The sequence below is a fragment of the Balaenoptera borealis genome (genome assembly GCF_965194805.1).
Source record: "Balaenoptera borealis genome assembly, chromosome: 18".
In the NCBI taxonomy this organism is placed as follows: domain Eukaryota; kingdom Metazoa; phylum Chordata; class Mammalia; order Artiodactyla; family Balaenopteridae; genus Balaenoptera; species Balaenoptera borealis.
In genome coordinates this window covers 73,190,639-73,209,117 of record NC_138877.1, presented here as the reverse complement: position 1 = coordinate 73,209,117, position 18,479 = coordinate 73,190,639, and the positions used below count along the sequence as shown (strand labels likewise).

The 18,479-nt window shown below is 35.7% G+C and overlaps 1 long non-coding RNA gene across 1 annotated transcript in view; it reads left to right on the top strand.

Moving 5' to 3' along the window:
- The window catches only part of LOC309616055, an 874,860-nt gene that overhangs the window by 273,668 nt on the left and 582,713 nt on the right, over positions 1-18,479 (top strand). The window lies entirely within an intron of this gene.

Here is an 18,479-nt window from a genome sequence, read left to right as displayed (position 1 = left end):
GAAAAGATGAATGACAAGGACTCATGGAAACCTAGAATACCATTTAACTAGGTAAAAGCAGAGGGAAGAAAATTCTGGGTATAGTCATTCTAAATATTATCGGTTGTCATGTTTCTGTAGATTGATAAAAACAAAGTAAAATAACAGACTATTTCAAATTCCCGTAGTCACATGAAATTCTTCTTGGTCACAGGAACAGAAAATGGTACCATGATTATAAGCCTAGTTCTATTAATCAGAATGCAGAAGCAACAAGCCCCAATTCTCATTGACATCATAGAATAAAAGTTTATTTCCCACTTACACAGGGCTGCTGTGGGTCCTGGACCACTCTCCAGGGCAGCTGTCCTCCGTATGGTGACTCAACAATCCAGGTAGCTCTTATTTTGTTTGCCCGAACAAATGAATCACAAGTCTATTTCCAAGATCTTTGCAACAGTGGAAGAGAGAGAAACTAGAGAACACTCCATGGGTTTTTCACTGTCACAAGCAATAATTGACACATTTTCATATCATTGACCAGTACTAATTTCTACCCTAGTCACAAGGATAAGTGCAGACCTTAAAAGGGAAACAAAGAAAGAAATAGGCATTGGTAAATACTAGTAATGTCTACCAAACAACTTGCTAAGTATCTACTAAATGCGTAGTAAAGCTGGGCTACAACTGTGTACCAATTTTTATTTTCCAAATGAGTTCCTCTTAACCTTCAGATACACAGCAATCAGGAGGACACTGGTTTGGAAAGCACTGGTACACGTCATCATGATAAAGTATATTTTATTTGTGTTTGATGCATAAAAGAATGGAAATAATAACTGAAAGTGACAAAGTAAACATCCTAAGCAAATCAGCTGGGAAACAAGAGTTCAAAGAGATTCAGGGAAGAAATAGGAAGATGGAGGTAAAACATGAACTTACAGAGAGCATAAAAGACCAAGGAAGAAATAACGTCTTCAAGAGTATGATAGCGACACTAAAAGCACCTTAATTACAAAAGTAATTAGAGGAAAAAAAAAAAAAAAGAAAAAGAAACTGAGAAAAGAAGCAAAATAAATAGAACTAAAGAATTAGAAGGAACAGTGAAATCTTGATTGTTGCAGAAGATGAAAAAGTAGAATCCTACTTACATGCCAATGTCCTTGGAAAAGAGAATTGAGTTGATATAGGAGAAAATATATTTAAACCTAAAAATCCACATGGGGAGGCCGATGTAGAAAAGAAAGATTGCCCCTGGTCAGTAGCCCCAGCTAATGTTCCAGAAGACTGACCGTGGCAAACAGTCACTCCAGGGAGCCATCTTGGAAGTGGAATTTCCAGCCCCCGTCAAACTATCCCAGGTGATGCCTGGTGGAACAGAGATGGACCGTCCCTGCCAAGACCTATACAAAGTGCGAATTTGGAGAAAAGTAAATAATTATTATTTTAAGCCATTAAATGTGGGTCTGGTTTATTATATAGCAATAGATGCCTGTATCTTTGGCATTATATATTTATTACAAAGCAAAAAGGGAAAATTTTCTGTAAAAATACCTTAAAAATTGATTATCTGGAAATAGATATCCATCCTCTGGGAATCATTGCCTGAAGGCATGGAATAGTGGACCATTCTAGGTGGGCTGAGGCAGGAGATCTGTCTGCTTATTTTATGGGTATGATGACCTGGGAAATATAGGTTGAATATATGCACTGTTAAAGTGACTGCTTGATCCATTTTTATAGCTAAGTAATTAAATGATTCTATTTCTTTTTAGACAGACTAATCTTTTTTTTTAAGATTTTTTTTTTAATCTTTTTTTTTACAATTAATTAATTTATTTATTTATTTATGGCTGTGTTGGGTCTTCGTTTCTGTGCGAGGGCTTTCTCTAGTTGCGGCGAGCGGGGGCTACTCTTCATCGCGGTGCGTGGGCCTCTCACTATCGCGGCCTCTCTTGTTGCAGAGCACAGGCTCCAGATGCGCAGGCTCAGTAGTTGTGGCTCATGGGCCTAGTTGCTCCGCAGCATGTGGGATCTTCCCAGACCAGGGCTCGAACCCGTGTCCCCTGCATTGGCAGGCAGACCCCCAACCACTGCGCCACCAGGGAAGCCCCTAAGATTTTTTTTGATGTGGACCATTTTTAAAATCTTTATTGAATTTGTTACAATATTGCTTCTGTTTTATGTTTTGGTTTTTTGGCCGTGAGGCATGTGGGATCTCAGCTCCCCGACCAGGGATCAGACCTGCACCCCTTGCACTGGAAGACGATGTCTTAACCACTGGACCACCAGGGAAGTCCCAAGATTAGTCCCAAGACTGATCTAGATAATGAATGAGATATTTTAAACACAAGAAGTCAAAATGAAGATGCCATAGACATAGAAGAGGATGGGGAAATGTCTACATGTTGAGAATGTCATTTTGATTTAAGTATATTAAATGCTATCCTAAAATGTGCTTATTATTATACATATTTCTCTGTAAATTTGGTTTATCAATGAAAATGTCTTTTCATCAGAAAGTATTATAATAGAAATATAACCCATTAAAATAAAATAACACAAAGATTTCCCATGAGAAATATTTTGATGCTTTTTACAGAAAAAAAAAGAAAAAAATTATGCAAGTAAAAAATGCCAACTGATGAGAAAGCTGCATTTGAAAGAAAAGTGTGAATTATCTTATGATTTTATACACATTTGACAGTTACACTAGGTAAAGTAATAATATGGTTCTCCTAAAAGTCAGAACTCTGTCAAAATCTGTTTCCACGGGAAATTATAGATTTAATGGGTAATTCATCTGCTTATATTTTCATATTGCTTAGTGATTTCTAAGATATCTTGCATATCACACTCAAGGCTTTCTCAATATTTTAATGGATATAAATTACCACATTGAATCTCAAAAATTAAATCAACCATAATCACATATTTTATTTGACTTGGAGACAGAAATATTAGGAAATCTGATGTTTTACCACCTATCATTTATTTTAAGCTTATTCTTTCAAAATCTTTTTGTTGTTGTTATTCAACTTCCTTTAAAAAAATCTGCAGAACTAGTTTTTGAATTGTAGGAAAACATCAATTTTCAGTTGTTTATACTTCCTTCCTGTAAATGGGAATGTTTATACTTCCTTCCTGTAAATTTTCAGTTGTTTATACTTCCTTCCTGTAAATGGGAATGTTTATACTTCCTTCCTGTAAATGGGAAAAAGTTATTCAACTTCCTTTAAAAAAATCTGCAGAAGTAGTTTTCAAATTGTAGGAAAACATCAATTTTCAGTTGTTTATAAACACCTACTGTGAGTTGCTCTCCTGGAAGTGACAGACTGATTTCATTCATTTTTTTAGGAAGTCTGCCAAATAAAATGTAAACAATCTTAGTTTGCTCTCAGTGGTTCTTTCAAGTAAAAGCGGTGTCCACAAAAAGAGAAAGGGCGGCTCAGCTCACAGACCCAACAGACACATTAGGGATTTTCCCCAAGAAAAACACCACGCACCTATATACAGCCCACATGCTTTCAGATAGCTTCCATTTCCCCACATATTCCTAAGCAACATAAAAAACATGTACGTAAGCCTCAAGGTTAATTACATTAGGCGCTTGTACTGCTTCGTCAGGACATTCTTATGGGAACTTGTGTTTTCCTGGGAGCAGGATGGATGACAAAGAGAACCTGTTAGAACAGTCGGGCACTGCTCTCCTGACTGCTGCTAAGGCACCCTCACTAAACACGTCACATGGTGAACAAGGCAAATGGTGTCTTGGCTTTACTATGAAAATAGTTTTAAACATCAGACCCCTTTGGGAATTTCCCAGGGGTCCCAAACCGCACTTTGAGAATCACAGCTGGGGAGAAACAGGAAAATGGAAAAACAACTTTTTTATTGAAGTATAGTTGATTTACAATGTTTACTTTCAGGTATACAGCAGTGATTCAGTTTTTTATATATATATATAACCTTTTTCATATTCTTTTCCCTTATACGTTATTACAAGATATCGAATATAGTTCCCTGTGCTATACAATAGGTCTTTGTTGTTTATCTATTTTATATATAGTAGTGTGTATATGTTAATCCCAAACGCCCAATTTATCCCTCTTCCCCGCCTTTCCCCTTTGGTAACCATCAGTTTGTTTTCTGTGTCTTGTGAGTTTATTTCTGTTTTGTTAATAAGTTCATTTGTATCATTTTGTTAAATTCTACATATAAGTGATATCATATGATATTTGTCTTTCTCTGTCTTAATAATAATAATAATAATAATAATAATAATCTCTATGGCCATATATTTTAAGACCCCTTCTGTTTCCCCTTCTCACCAAGACCTGTCTGTTTTTAACCATCCCTGCTACAGTAGGATGGTGAGTGGAATGATTGTGAATAATATTGATTTTTTTCTCCCTCTAAGTTCTAATCATGGGGTTGAAAACAAATTTTTTCCGACTTTTTTTTTTGCTTATTTGTCTTTTTTCTCAGAACAAGCTCATTCAGACAGACATGTTTATGTAGTTGCTATTTTTGTAAAGTTACAGACTCTACCCCAATCACCACTTCTGCTAAAGTCTCTGAAAACCCAAATTTACTAAAAATACATGTCCCTGGGATTGCCACGTTATCTTTCTCAAAGAGTTGTGACTATCTCATGAAATGATGCATGAAAAGCTCTTAAACTATGACTGAAACATACCAAGCAGGTCTTCCTCCTCCCTCTCTTCCTCCCCCCGTCCCCCTCCTCTCTCTCCTCCTCTTCTTCATTTTTCTTTCTTGAACTTCCTCTGAGCTTAGCACAGTGACTGGCATATGGCAGATAATAGGGGTGTAATAACTGTTTGTCCAGTAGGTGACTTCTGAATGCAGCTGGATCTCAACTTTTCCACGTCTTATTCTCACATCTTCTTTGTTATACAAAGGTGGGGTCTTCTTGGATTTTGGCAATGTGGCTTTTTTTCCTTATTTTTGCTACTGAAATAATGACCCATTATTTCTAAAGTTCATGACCTGGAGTTTATTTTTGGTATCGACTATACTTAGGCATCATTAGACACAAATAGAACAAAGGATCATAAATATATTTACAAAAAGTAAGCTGAAAAGCAAAATAATGATTTCTACACAGGATGCCACAAGGTTAGGACCTTGGGCTAAGCATTGGACTTAGCCTGAGCTAACAGATTTTATATGCACTTTTAATGACCTTGTCTTTGAAAGGTTTTATATGAAAGCCACTCTGACATTTTTCAATACTTCAGAAGCGAGAAAGAATTGTGTGTGTGTGTGTGTGTGTGTGTGTGCGCTTTTCACTTGACTGGCGAGGAATTTTATATGTATGTTTGTGCCTGTGAATATATGCATTCTTATAATGCAGGAACATGAGTGATGCCAATGGAAAACAAAATTAGTTCATTGACATAATATTAATTCTGGAACTAACTTATTCTCTTCAGGCCTCTTATAAATACAGTTACCAATGCATCATATCCCAGAGAAAGAAAGCATTTTGGAGGACGAATAACATATGTGAAATTTGTTCTTAAATAACTGCTTTTGGAAGAGTGAAGAAACAAGGTATTCAAGTGGAAGAAGTAATACTTTAAAACAATTTTAAGCATCTGTTTTCAGAAAAGCTGTAACTGAGATAAAAAAAGGAAATTATTTGAATACTGTGATACAAGTATATATGTATATTGCCAATAGCAGTGATCTGAACTTAAATTTCAGTATGTATGTTGTTTGTTTTCTTATAATAAAATACCAATTCATCTGATTTCAGTTATATTTTTCTATACATTTTTATATTACTTATGGATTGGACTCCAAAGTCATAAGGGAAAGGAATATTCAAAGGCAGTCAGTTTTATAGAGATTGGAATAAGTGTCTTGTAGCATCATCAGCCTCCTATAAGACAAGTCGGTCACATAGAGAAAAGAGCATCTTGCAAGACAGGAGTGAACTCCCTGTTGTAGTACAGAGAACATGTGCTTTGGAATCAGGGAGATTAAATTTAAAAAGTAGCCCTGATGTCTAGTACTTCTGAGTCCCTTACTATTTACCCTCCTGGACCAACTCTGAAGATTAAATAGTCAGTATAAAGCTTCTATCACTTAGTAAATATTCAGTAATAGTTTGCTCCTTTTAATTCCCTCCCAGTATCACACAGATTTGCAATCTTAATTTCTGAGTGACCTATTTTAAGCTCTACTCAGTTTGTCGTTATTCTTTCAGAAAATTTCTTCACCTTTGACAACCTAATATCATTTTAAATTGCCACTGTCTGAATATACCATTCTTTAACCTGTTTCATGTCAATGGATTTCTAGGCTGTTTACAGTTTCTCAGTACTTTGAACACCATTACAGGGAACATCCTTTGACGTGTATACTTCTACACTTGTGTCATTATCTCAATAAGATAAACTCTTGAAAGTAGAACTTGGTTGGCCATTGATTTGCTCAATTAAAGTTTGAGTTATATGGCAAAAGTGCTCTCCTCTCCAAATCTTTGATGAGTTGCTCCTATTCTTAAATAATGTATGATTTATTTATTTAAACCTTGGAAGATTTCAGACTCATTTCTTCAAATGCTTACTAATATGGTGCTTTCTAGGATATTTAAATATTTGCTAATCTAAGAGGCAAAGAGATTTTTAATTTTTTAAAGATATATTTGCTTTCCTTATTTCTTTGATTACTAGTAAGGTTAAATATCTTTTTATATGACATTAATTTTACTTTTCTTCGGGGTAATGATGTTCATAGTCTTTGCTCTCTTTTATATTGGTAATCCATCCTTTTTAAAAATATCTCTGTAAGAATTTTTTCATATTAGAGATATAATGATTTGTCATAGTTATTTTATACATTAAATTAAAAAAATTAGTCTTTTAACCTTATGATTTTTTGACAGAAACCACTTTTTTTTATAATGTTAGAACTGTAAAGTATAATTTTTCTATGCCTCCTAATACTTTTATTGTGCATTTATTCATTCAATATTCCATCCATTTGGAATTCTTTTGATGTTTGATGTTAGATAATGATATTTATATATTTTTCAGATATCCTAGAGTTCTAACACCATTTTTTGATCAATTTATTTTTTTCTCCTCAAAATAAATATGATTTTTGAAGGATATTGAAGCTAGTATAATTTTTGGAACTGCCATTTAGATCTCTTACAAGAATTCTATTAGCAGACTGTTTTATCAAAAAATTAAGAGCATTTTCTACATTTACACTTCAGTGTTTATTCATTATTTTTTCCTACATCTACTTGGAGCATTGGCCATAATCAGGATACTATGCTAGGTACTACTGATGGAGAAAAGACAGAGAGGAGTAGAGAGATAAATATAATGCGGTCCCTATTCTCCAAGGCAAATGCCCATTTGGTAGATACCAAACACAGGATCATAAACAATTCAAAGGAAATACAAATATATCCTATTGGGAATCAGGAAAAGAAGATGATACTTTTGATGATAAGAAGAAAACATTTAATGTGAATCCTAAACTCTTAGTATAAAAATGACAATTGAGAAAAGAAAAGAAATACTAGTTGGAGGAAATGGTGTAAAAGACTAAGAGGAAAATGTCAGATATGTTCTTGAAAACAAAACCAAACCTAGATTAGTGTCTACACTCAGAGGAATTAATGACGGAGAAGGCTTAAAAGAAAAGTCTGTGGTAGAGATTGGAGGGCTTTATTATGAGTGCCAGATTGAGTTCAAGTTTAATTAATTAGTGAATGGGAAATCATGAAAGTTTTAATGACAAGAATTTTGATATGATCAGATTAACAATGTCAATTATGAAGCAGTTGCAAAACCTGCATAGACTCTTAGCAAACAAATCAAAGAGGCATAAATCCTTGACATATGACATTTTGAATGCCCTGGTGACATCTATCATCCTTTTCTTTCTAAACAGAAAAATATACCTGTTTTTAAGACAATCTGATGTGAAGAAAATTCATAGGTAAATGTTACAGAAGATTTGTCAGTGTTTCTTAAAATTTGGACATCAATTGCCCTTTAGTGAATTATACATATGTAATATCAATATTGGAATAAATAATTTGAAAATAATAAAATAAAACAACTAAAATGTATTTTAAGTTAAAGAAAATATAGGTGTTATATCAATGTAAGAGATGTCATCATTTATAAAAAAAATCTTTGTCAGTGGTGTTAGACAATTTGCTAAGTCATAACTCACGTTAAGACTGATAAGAAAACAAAGACTTTTATACCAAGAAATTTTAGTGCAAAAAGTTGTTGAGCATTTCCTCCTTAAAAATGTTCTGCACATATCGACTTGTTAATATTCTTAGTATATATTATTTTATTTGACTTTAAAATAAAATGTATGCTAACATGAAAGAGGATAATAGTTCATTTTTCATATTGTGCGTAATTAATTTTTTTATGCCTAACATTGTAATTTGATTAAAAAATTTTGCTAGGAGCCTTTTGTTCTGATTTCAAATACTGTATATTTATCATTAACTTCTCAGAAATATTGTGACTTGTGCCTGTTTTCATTATTAGAACTGTGATTGTCAATAATGCCTTTGTAGCTATGTGCTCTTCTCTACCTTCAACAATAAAATTAATTTTGTATGAGAAATTTTATTTTTTAACTTATTCTTGGAAAATTTAATTGATTGATTAATTTCTTGTTTTTTTTTTTTAAAGGAACCATTTTGAGATATGTCAGAGCACACGGTTCTTTTTTCTTTTTTTTTTTTTTTAATTTTATTTATTTATGGCTGTGTTGGGTCTTCGTTTCTGTGCGAGGGCTTTCTCTAGTTGCGGCAAGTGGGGGCCACTCTTCATCGCGGTGTGCGGGCCTCTCACTATCGCGGCCTCTCTTGTTGTGGAGCACAGGCTCCAGACGCGCAGGCTCAGTAGTTGTGGCTCACGGGCCCAGTTGCTCCGCGGCATGTGGGATCTTCCCAGACCAGGGCTTGAACCCGTGTCCCCTGCATTAGCAGGCAGATTCTCAACCACTGCGCCACCAGGGAAGCCCCAACTGATTAGTTTTAATGAAAAGGAATACTTCAGTGGATTCTTGTTTCTGTTCGACAAAGTTTTGTAACACCCATTGTACGGGGGATCACCTGGCCGATAATACCCAGTTTTCACTTATGTTATCATCATGCTTTTGATCTGAACTTTGATTTTCCAGATGTTTACATAGAATCATCACACTCAGGTACTGAATTTATCTCACTCTATTCAGATTCACATTCCTCATTTGCACTGAAGTTACCATATTACTTTTATTATACTTTATAGTGAGGAGTAGTTTTAAATTACTATTCTTCTCAGTACTTTATGTTTGAATTAACCGCTTTTGAAGGATATAATCATTTTGGTAGACATAACGAATATTAATAAGGAGAACAGAAATTTAAGAAAACTAAACAATACCATCCAAATTATATTAAAAAATATTTACAAACATACTTTTTATTATCAGTCATGCTGGGCTGAGCACTGTAGCCCTTGTAGCTTATGTATAACCTTACAGAGCAAACAGTTTTAAAATCTAATTAATTACTTTGTGAAAAACATAACTAGATAATAATAATTATTATTTTAATAATAATTTAATTTAATTCCACAATATTAAATGAAAACAGAGACTTGTTTTCATCTATTTTTTTTTTTCAGAAAACAGTTTCCTTCTGAGCATAATTTGAGAAAGTCTTATTCTTCCCTCAATTTTGTTATCTACCTGCTGCTGTTACTTCCTTTATGATATCAGGTGTGGCAGCCAATCCACTCTTTCTATGCCACCAGTAGATGTCGTAAGGCTTACCTTCCTTCTCCTTTATGTGTTTGTATCATTCTCTTGGAATGACTGACCCAGGCGTGGTGATACCTTCAAGGAGTACAGAAACTTAAATAAGAATGAACATGTTGCCAGGGCTAAGGTATATTCTAGACCTATGAGTCACAGCTCTCCCAAGAAGTAAAAAACATTAGCTTCTAATTTCCCTTTATTGACTGGATGTATGATGGATTATAGATAATAGTGAACAATGGCAAGGAAATCCAAGTGTCCCATGAAATACTGACATTCCGCTATATCCACTTAAAGCTGAAATTTATCCTTTGCTGATAGCATCTTCCCTTGAGTTTACAATAATACGTTTCCTTTTACTTATGAGTTCTGTGTTTAAGTAATTTAGTTACTATTTTATTCTATTTTTAGGCAACTCATTAGTAGAAAATAAATTCAAGTGTTGAAGGAATATGTCAGTTACTAAAATCAGGACTTCATATCTTAGCATATAGGTCAGGACATAATGATCAAGGTACAATCAGAATTAAGTCAGCAGAATAAGCTTTCTGCCCCTTCTGGGAATCCCAGTGGTGCCATACTAGTGCAGATGTTAACAAGGGAGAAAACTGGGTACGAGGTATATGGGAACAATCTGTATTATCTTCAAAACTTTTCTGTAAATCTAAAGCTATTCTAAAATAAAAAGTTTATTAAAAAAAAAAGAGTATAGTCAGGAATTGTTCCTGCCATAGGCTGAAAGAGAAACAATAGGCAGAAATGAGAAACCCCTGGAAACAAATTTAGCTCTAGCAAATGAAACTCAAGAGTTAAAGTGGACGGTAGAAAACGCCCCTAAAAACTTGGAGACACAGCAGAGAGGGCAGTGGAATTCAAAGACCAAGTAGTAAGCAGTGCTGAGCACTGCAGGGGCATGCCAAGTTTAGGTGTGAGTTCCAGAAGTGAAAATGGGTAGAAAAATTCAGACAAGGAAGAGCCAGAGAGATACAGGAATGACGATGTGGGAGAAAAGCTCCTCCAATAGCCAAATGGATTGCGATAAGTGAGTGTTTCCAGATGGTGTTGGACTAGATTTAGTCAGTTATGTTTGTTCTTTACTTCTCCCGTTGTGAAGAGTTTCTATCCTGGTCTCCAAGGGGTGGTTGATTCCACTTGTAATAGTTGAACTCGTAGGTCAGGGAAGAAAAGACTGTGGGAAAGCTTGTTAGTGATGAGATGAAGATTTGAAAAAGGCGGAGCATGAGCAATCAACAGTGGGAAAAACAAAGAAGAAACAGACACAAGAGATGTTTATAAGGCAGAGTTAGGACACCTTGGTGACCAACTGCACCCAAGGGACAAGGAGAGAGCAAATAATCCTGCAAGATTCTGAGCTTGAATGATGAGGGCATAAAGGTGAGAAGGAAGAGAATGCATTTACATTCAGACATGCTTCATTTGAAGTTGCAAGACTACACGCAGGTGGGGACATCTGCAAAGCATTTGAGCGTATAGGTTGAGAAAACTGGAACAAATCAGGGTTGAAGATAATCATATATACAGAAGTAAATGTCCACGATTAGGAGTGGATGAGATTATTAAAGCAGAGTTTTATGGCAGGAACATGATCTAGGGAAGAATTTTGAAAAATGTTTAAGGGCTAGGTTTATGAAGAGAAGCCAGTTGATGAGATGAAAGGCATGTTGGTCAAAGAAGTAGGAGACTCCGGAATATGCAATAACGTGTGAGTTTAAGGAGATGTTTGCATGGCTTTTCTTTCTCAAGGGCTGGAATAATTTTCAGGTGAGGTGCCTGTGGCTTCGCGTGAAGCCTTTCACTGTGTGTGTTGGATGAAAGAGAGGCAGTTACACATAATCATTGTATAGATCATCATGATCATCATTATTATTACTATTATTATTATTCCAAGGATAAGGCATGTAAGCACAAAATCATTAAACACACATTATTTGATACAGTTTGCAAACATGGTGAATTCCTAATTGTCCCACTGATGTAGTGGATTTTCAATGTATCTCATGCCAAACAGATAAATGTGTTTCTTCTCTCCTCCTCTAGGGTAAGAATAGGTTTATGCTGTCTTCACTAACTCGCACCCAAACCAGAGTCTCATGGGTCTGAGCAGGGGATGGATGGTATATCTAATTCCTGGCGTTACATTTACCAATACTTCCCAGTTGCAAATAACAAATTCTGAAACTAAACTTAAATATTTAGCGAGAGGCAAAGGTGCCCCTGAAGACGCACTTCTCTCTGAACAGGATTCATGGTAGACAGTGGAGGAGAGGAGATCGCTACAAAAAAAGCAGAGGAGGACAGTGCCTGGAGAGGTCTTAAAAAGAAGAAGGAAGGGGTCGAGGAGGTGGAAGTGTTGAGGCTTGGAGCCCAGACACGGAGGACTACCGACAGAGCCTTGAGGAAAGTTTCTGATAAAAGCTAAAGTGTCCTAGCACCCTTCATTTTAAAGGTCTGGGATGGTGAAGTGCAAAATGAAACTACACGAAGGCCCTCTTTTCATCAATTCTACATCAATTCACAGTCCAATACAAAGAATGCAAATACAATGCTTGCTTGGTTTTTTCCTTTATTAAATACAAGGAAAGCTTTGGAACCAAGAAGACCATGTCCAACTCCAAGAAAACACTTGTGCGTACTGCTTTATGCCTTATTATTCAGGAAGTTGGTAATATGGCAAATTAAAAGTCAGAAAAGAAACTATTTCTGGAGGAACAAAGATATTTTGTATTTTCCTGCTTCTCACATTACCATCTCATGATTTCTTTCATAATAAAGGCATGTCCAATAGTTTTGATTCACACATACCAAATCTATTAACTTTTACCAAGTTACCAATTCTAAACTTAAGAAACATTTGTAAAATCACCTGCAGTCATTCAATTTCATGTAAATAATAAGTTTATATAGTCATGTTGAATATAAATGCTCAAGTATATTTGGATACAATAACAGTAATCCCAATCCACGAGTCTTTAATTTTTTCTGACAATATTATTACCTTAGCATATGCGTCATTCTGCCTCTCACAGAAAGCAGCTCTATTTTTTTGCCTATGCTCCTACTTAACAGCAGTCATTAATTTACTGATACCCTGTCTATCAGGCCCACATCATCTTGATTAGGGCTGTTATCCTAATCAAAAGGCTGATAATTAAGACTATCCATCTGTAGAGTTCTAAGTGCTAAGATGAGTTGAAGATCCTAATTAAGATTATTTAGGTGTTACTTAAATGCCATCATTTGATTCAGCTAATCATACCAGTAGGTACATTAGATTTGCATTAATGTTCTTCTGAAGCCAGCAGCTATTTAGGTAAATCAGAAGTGTATATTAAAGACACTATTTCAAACATCTTTATTTGAAAGTGATATTGAGACAATATGGCAAGATAAGCAGGATGTTAGAACAGCTAGGTTGTTTCAATGTTTCTTAATTTACTCTATGGTAATAAGTGGAGTATTTAAAATAAACAGCCTTTTATTGAATTTGCTGTGTATCTTTCATCATCTTGCACCCTTGCTCTCTCATACACGCACACGCAGGCCAAAAGTGATGCATTTTTACCAGCACTTCCCATTTTGTCACCGAAACTTACTGTAATATGCTAAAAGTCTCTGCAAACTAAGTTTCCTAAATAGCAATGCTTATGTTCAATAACCGGTATTTGTCCCAATCAATGCCTGATGCCGCCTTGCAAAAAATTAATAACAGAATACTTAGTTTTTGAAAGTCACACGAATATCTAATTATCCTCTAATAAAAACAAGCATGAAAATTAGTACAGTAAAATATAATTCATTAATATCTTCTTTTCTCTTACTTTATCCTTGGTTAATAGAAAATACAAAATAGATTACTCTGTTTAAAATTGTATAGGTATAATGGACTAAAGTGTGTTCTTAGTAACCTATGCTGTGTTGCTTTCAATTTAATTTTACCCACATTTTGATGATGAATAATGTTACTACTTGTAGAGGGGAGGGGGTTGCATTTATTTGAAAGAATTATTCTTACAAAGTATGTGATCTATATATATATATATTTTTTAAAGGTGCAACCCATTCTTATTTTTTTTTAATTTTATTATTTATTTATTTATTTATTTATGGCTGTGTTGGGTCTTCGTTTCGTGCGAGGACTTTCTCTAGTTGTGGCGAGTGGGGGCCACTCTTCATCGCGGTGCGCGGGCCTCTCACTATTGTGGCCTCTCCCGTTGCGGAGCACAAGCTCCAGACGCACAGGCTCAGTAATTGTGGCTCACGGGCCCAGTTGCTCCGCGGCATGTGGGATCTTCCCAGACCAGGGCTCGAACCCGTGTCCCCTACATTGGCAGGCAGATTCTCAACCACTGCGCCACCAGGGAAGCCCGTGATCTATATTTTGAGTTCTCTTGTTCTGGTGTGAAAAGGAAAGAAAACATATACTTGAGTTTTCTGTTAATGTGTAACTTCTGACATCGTATTAAGAGATGTATTTCAGGTGGGACAAGCAGAACTGATAAAAAGGGATATCGTATAAGGAAAGGGAAGTGAACTAAAGTTTATAAAGTTTCTGCTTTGTGCTCTATATGGTTTGTAACATATATTGTAGCTATTACAACTTTTTGTTCCAGGGGTAAAAGTGTGTGAATCCTGTTAAATATCTATATTATTTATACATCGAATCAGTTCTAAATTCCTTAAGTGTATAGATATTTTAATGTTTTTTTTTACTACTGAATATTGGACTTTTAAGGATATGCATGATTTCTAGAAATGACTACTCATTTTTCATGATTTATATCATATACTAATACTTGTGCTTGAGATATGGCATACTTTATAACTCATCTGATGTTCAAAGACACTGCTTTATGTTTCAAATCATAATTTTAAAATATAGCTGGCTTTAACTTTCATAATTTCTACAGTAACCTTTAAAAATCTTAGGGCATTTGTATCAACCTATTGTCTATACACAGATTAATAAAACAATTACAATTATCCAGATGTTCCAGTGTCATTTTCTCTGCCCTCAGCTATTAAGGGGTTGGGTGGTAAACTTAGAGATAGTGCTTAAACACCCCATAGAATAACATGGAGAACAGAGTAGCCCAGGTAACCAGAACATTGCCTAATCAGGCACTGAATAATTTAGAGATGAATATATTTGGAACTATTAAAACATTGAGGCTACTAATGACAGCACTTAGTAGTCTCAGTTTTCTTGAAAAGTGACAAAAATTCCTTATTTATGGCTCTTTTTTTATAATGTGACCAATGTATATTTTGCCTTAATGGTTTACTAAAATTAATTTGCTTTTACTACAAAGAATACACATTTACTTGAAATTTTATTTACATTGCCAGTAAAACCCTAATTACTTTAAGTTAACCTGTAGCCTTCTTGATAGATGTCTATTTCATTTTGTTGAATGATATTTTTGTTTTGAGAAACTTACTGAACATTAAAAATTGTGAATAAGAATGAACATAAGTTCTAAATATAAATTCAAGCATAAAATATTGCAAATGTGCTAAGAGTAAGGTTACCATTATTTATTGGGCACGTACTATTGTGTACTAGGCACTTAATATATATTTTACTCTTCACTACCCTGTAAATGGACATGATTGTCCTCCTTTGACAGCACTAATATAATTAAGATCACCCAGCTAACTCTCAGTATTTCTGAGAACATCTTTCTCATCTACAAAGTGGGAATAACAATATCTACTTTTTAGAGATATTTAAGACTCAAGATTCTTGTTTTCACATTTTTTTCTTAAAAAAAGCTCATCTTGCAATCTTTCTCCTCTCAGTAAATGACAACTTCATTCTTCCATTTCCCGGGTTAAAAACCCTTGGAGACATCTTTGATGGTTTTCTTTTCTCTTCATTCCATAATTATTTCATAAACAAATCCCATTAGCTTCCTTTCATCATGCATCTGTATTCCCACTTCTCACTATCATTACTGCATTAATTCAAGCCCATGCTTTGCTGGTAGGATGACGGCAGTAGTCCCCAAAATAGCTCCCTGTTTCCACTCTCACCACCATGTCCTGCCCACCCAGACTTTTCAACCCAGTAGCCAGAGGAAGCTGTAAAAATGCAAATCAGTTCATGCCACTTGCTGTGGTTTCAATGTTTGTGTTCCCCCCAAAATCATACTTTGAAATCCTAAATCCCAATGCCATGGCAGTAGGAGGAGGGACCTTTGGGAGGAGCTTAAGTCATGAGGGTGGGGCCCTTATAAGTGGGATTAGCACTCTTATAAGCAAGACTCCCGAGAGCTGCCTCACCCCTTCCAGCACGTGAGCATTCAAAGAGAAGTCTGGGACAGAAGAGGGCCCTCACCAGACCATGTTGACTCCCTGATCTCAAACTTCAGCCTCCAGAACTGTGAGGAATAAGTTTCTGTTTTTTATAAGCCATCCAGTTTGTGGTACTTTGTTACAGCAGCCTGAACAGACTGAGACACCACTCCTGTGCTCGGAATCCCCCAATAGCTAAGTCAAGATGTTATCACTGCCTCCTTCCTATATTACCCACCCACCCACCATGACCCTCAGCACTCTGTTCCCGGACATGAAGACCACTCCTGATTGCAAGCACCTGTGGCTCTTCTCCTAGGAATTACACTGGCTGTACAGTTGGTGATGGCTGCGACAGAGCAGCCTGGAAGCACAGAGAGTTGATACCCCTGGGAGCAGCCCTCAGCCAATGACAGAAGGAAGTGGTGGATTATGCTCCAGCATTCTGAGCCCTCAGGTGAGATGGGTCTGAAGTCTGCCATGTTATCTCCCAGAGATCCCAACAGAATGCAATTCCAGTTGCCCTGGGCAGTAACCAGCTGCTGAATGATCTCTATATTTGCTCCCTTTCCCACTTCAGTACTGCTATTTCCTAGACTCTCCTCCCAAATGAACACCTCAGCCTCAAATCATTGTCTCAGGGATTGATTCTGCATGAGCCCTTCTTGCCCAGAGACAACATCCTACAAAATCTCCTCTGAAAGTAATAAACAGTAATTAAGTACAAAAAGGGATATAAACAAAGAAAATATAAAAACAAGTTATTAGGTTAAAATGAAATTAATTTGGAAAATTAAATAAAGATTAGAATTGTGCGTGCTTTTTTACAGACTCCACACTAATTCAATTTCATTTACATAGACTAGAAATGTATATGATTTTGATTACAACGATCATTCTCACAACTGCAAAGGCTTTTTGGGTGATTCAGGGTATTTGCTTAGCATAGGAACGTTTACTTAGAAAGGACATTTAAAATATTTTTCACATTGGCTAAAATATACAAGCCAACATTTCCTGCACTTGACCTTAGAAGCTCATCTTTCTGGAATATTTCTTTAGCCTTTGCCAAAGTGTTTACTTTCCTAATTACCTCCTGTTACATTGGTTAAGTTCCCTCATGCTGGCCTGGAGAGTTCTTCTAGCCCACCGGTATTTGCACTTGGAATTTAAATATTTGCCAGAGTACTTGCCCTGTTCTTTAGTCATCAGTTAGCAAAGTCAAACATCATTTAGTCTCCTGCTCCACAACCAGCATGGAGGGAATGCTAGTCTATCTTTCCTTTTTTGTTTATCTGTCCTGGAACAACATACGTTTTCAATGGCAGGGTCACTGATTATTCATTCATTCACCATCCACTGAACATCTATATGACAGGCACAAAATTTGACCTGTGAATTTAAGGAGCTTTACCCTAATGGGCAGAGACAGATGTGAGCAAATAATTACAAGGTTATTGGACATGTTCTGATGTGCACAACATGAAATGAACACACAGAGGATGAAGAAGCAGCCTCTGACTGGGAAAATGGGGGATGGTGCCCTGGAGGTAAGGAAAAAAAAGTCCTGCAGAAAGAAGTCCAATACCTAGTTTCTACCTTTGTTTAACAGATTGAGATATAATAAACTGTGCATGTTTAAAATGTAGACTTTGATATATTGTATGTATGTGTTTAGACAAATGAAGTCATGAAACTCCACCATAATTAAGGTAATGAACATAGTCTTCACTCCCAAAAGATTCCTGATGGTTTTTTGTAATTCCTCCCTACTACCAACTCTTTGGATTGTCTCTCCTCCATCCTTTTTTTCTGGGGTGGGGAGAAGGTTGGGGATAGGGAGTGGGGGGTTGACTTCTTTCATTCAGAATAATTATTTTGAGATTGATTCTCCTTGTAGCATGTATCCCTGGTTTATTCTTTTTATTACTGAATAGTTATCATAGTTTGTTAATTCATTCATCTGATGATGAAGAGTTAGGATGTTTCGAGTCTTGGGCTATTTCAAATAAAATTGCTATGAAGAATTTTACACACAGAAAGTATAAGTATTCGTAAGGATATATGTATTTATTTCATTTATTTCTCTCAGAAAAGTATTGAGGAATGAAATGACTAAATCGTATGGTAGTTTAAACCTTTAAGAAACTACTAACCTGTTTTCCAAAGTATTTCTATGATTCTTTACTTCCACTACCAGGGTATGAGAGTTCCGGGTCCTCCATATCTCTGCCAATATTTGGTATGGTCATTAAAAAACAATTTAGTCACCCTAAAAGCAGTGAGTGATATCACATTGTGGTCTTAACTTGCATTTTAGTGACTAATGATGGTTACCAACTTTTCATAGCGTTGTTGGCCATACA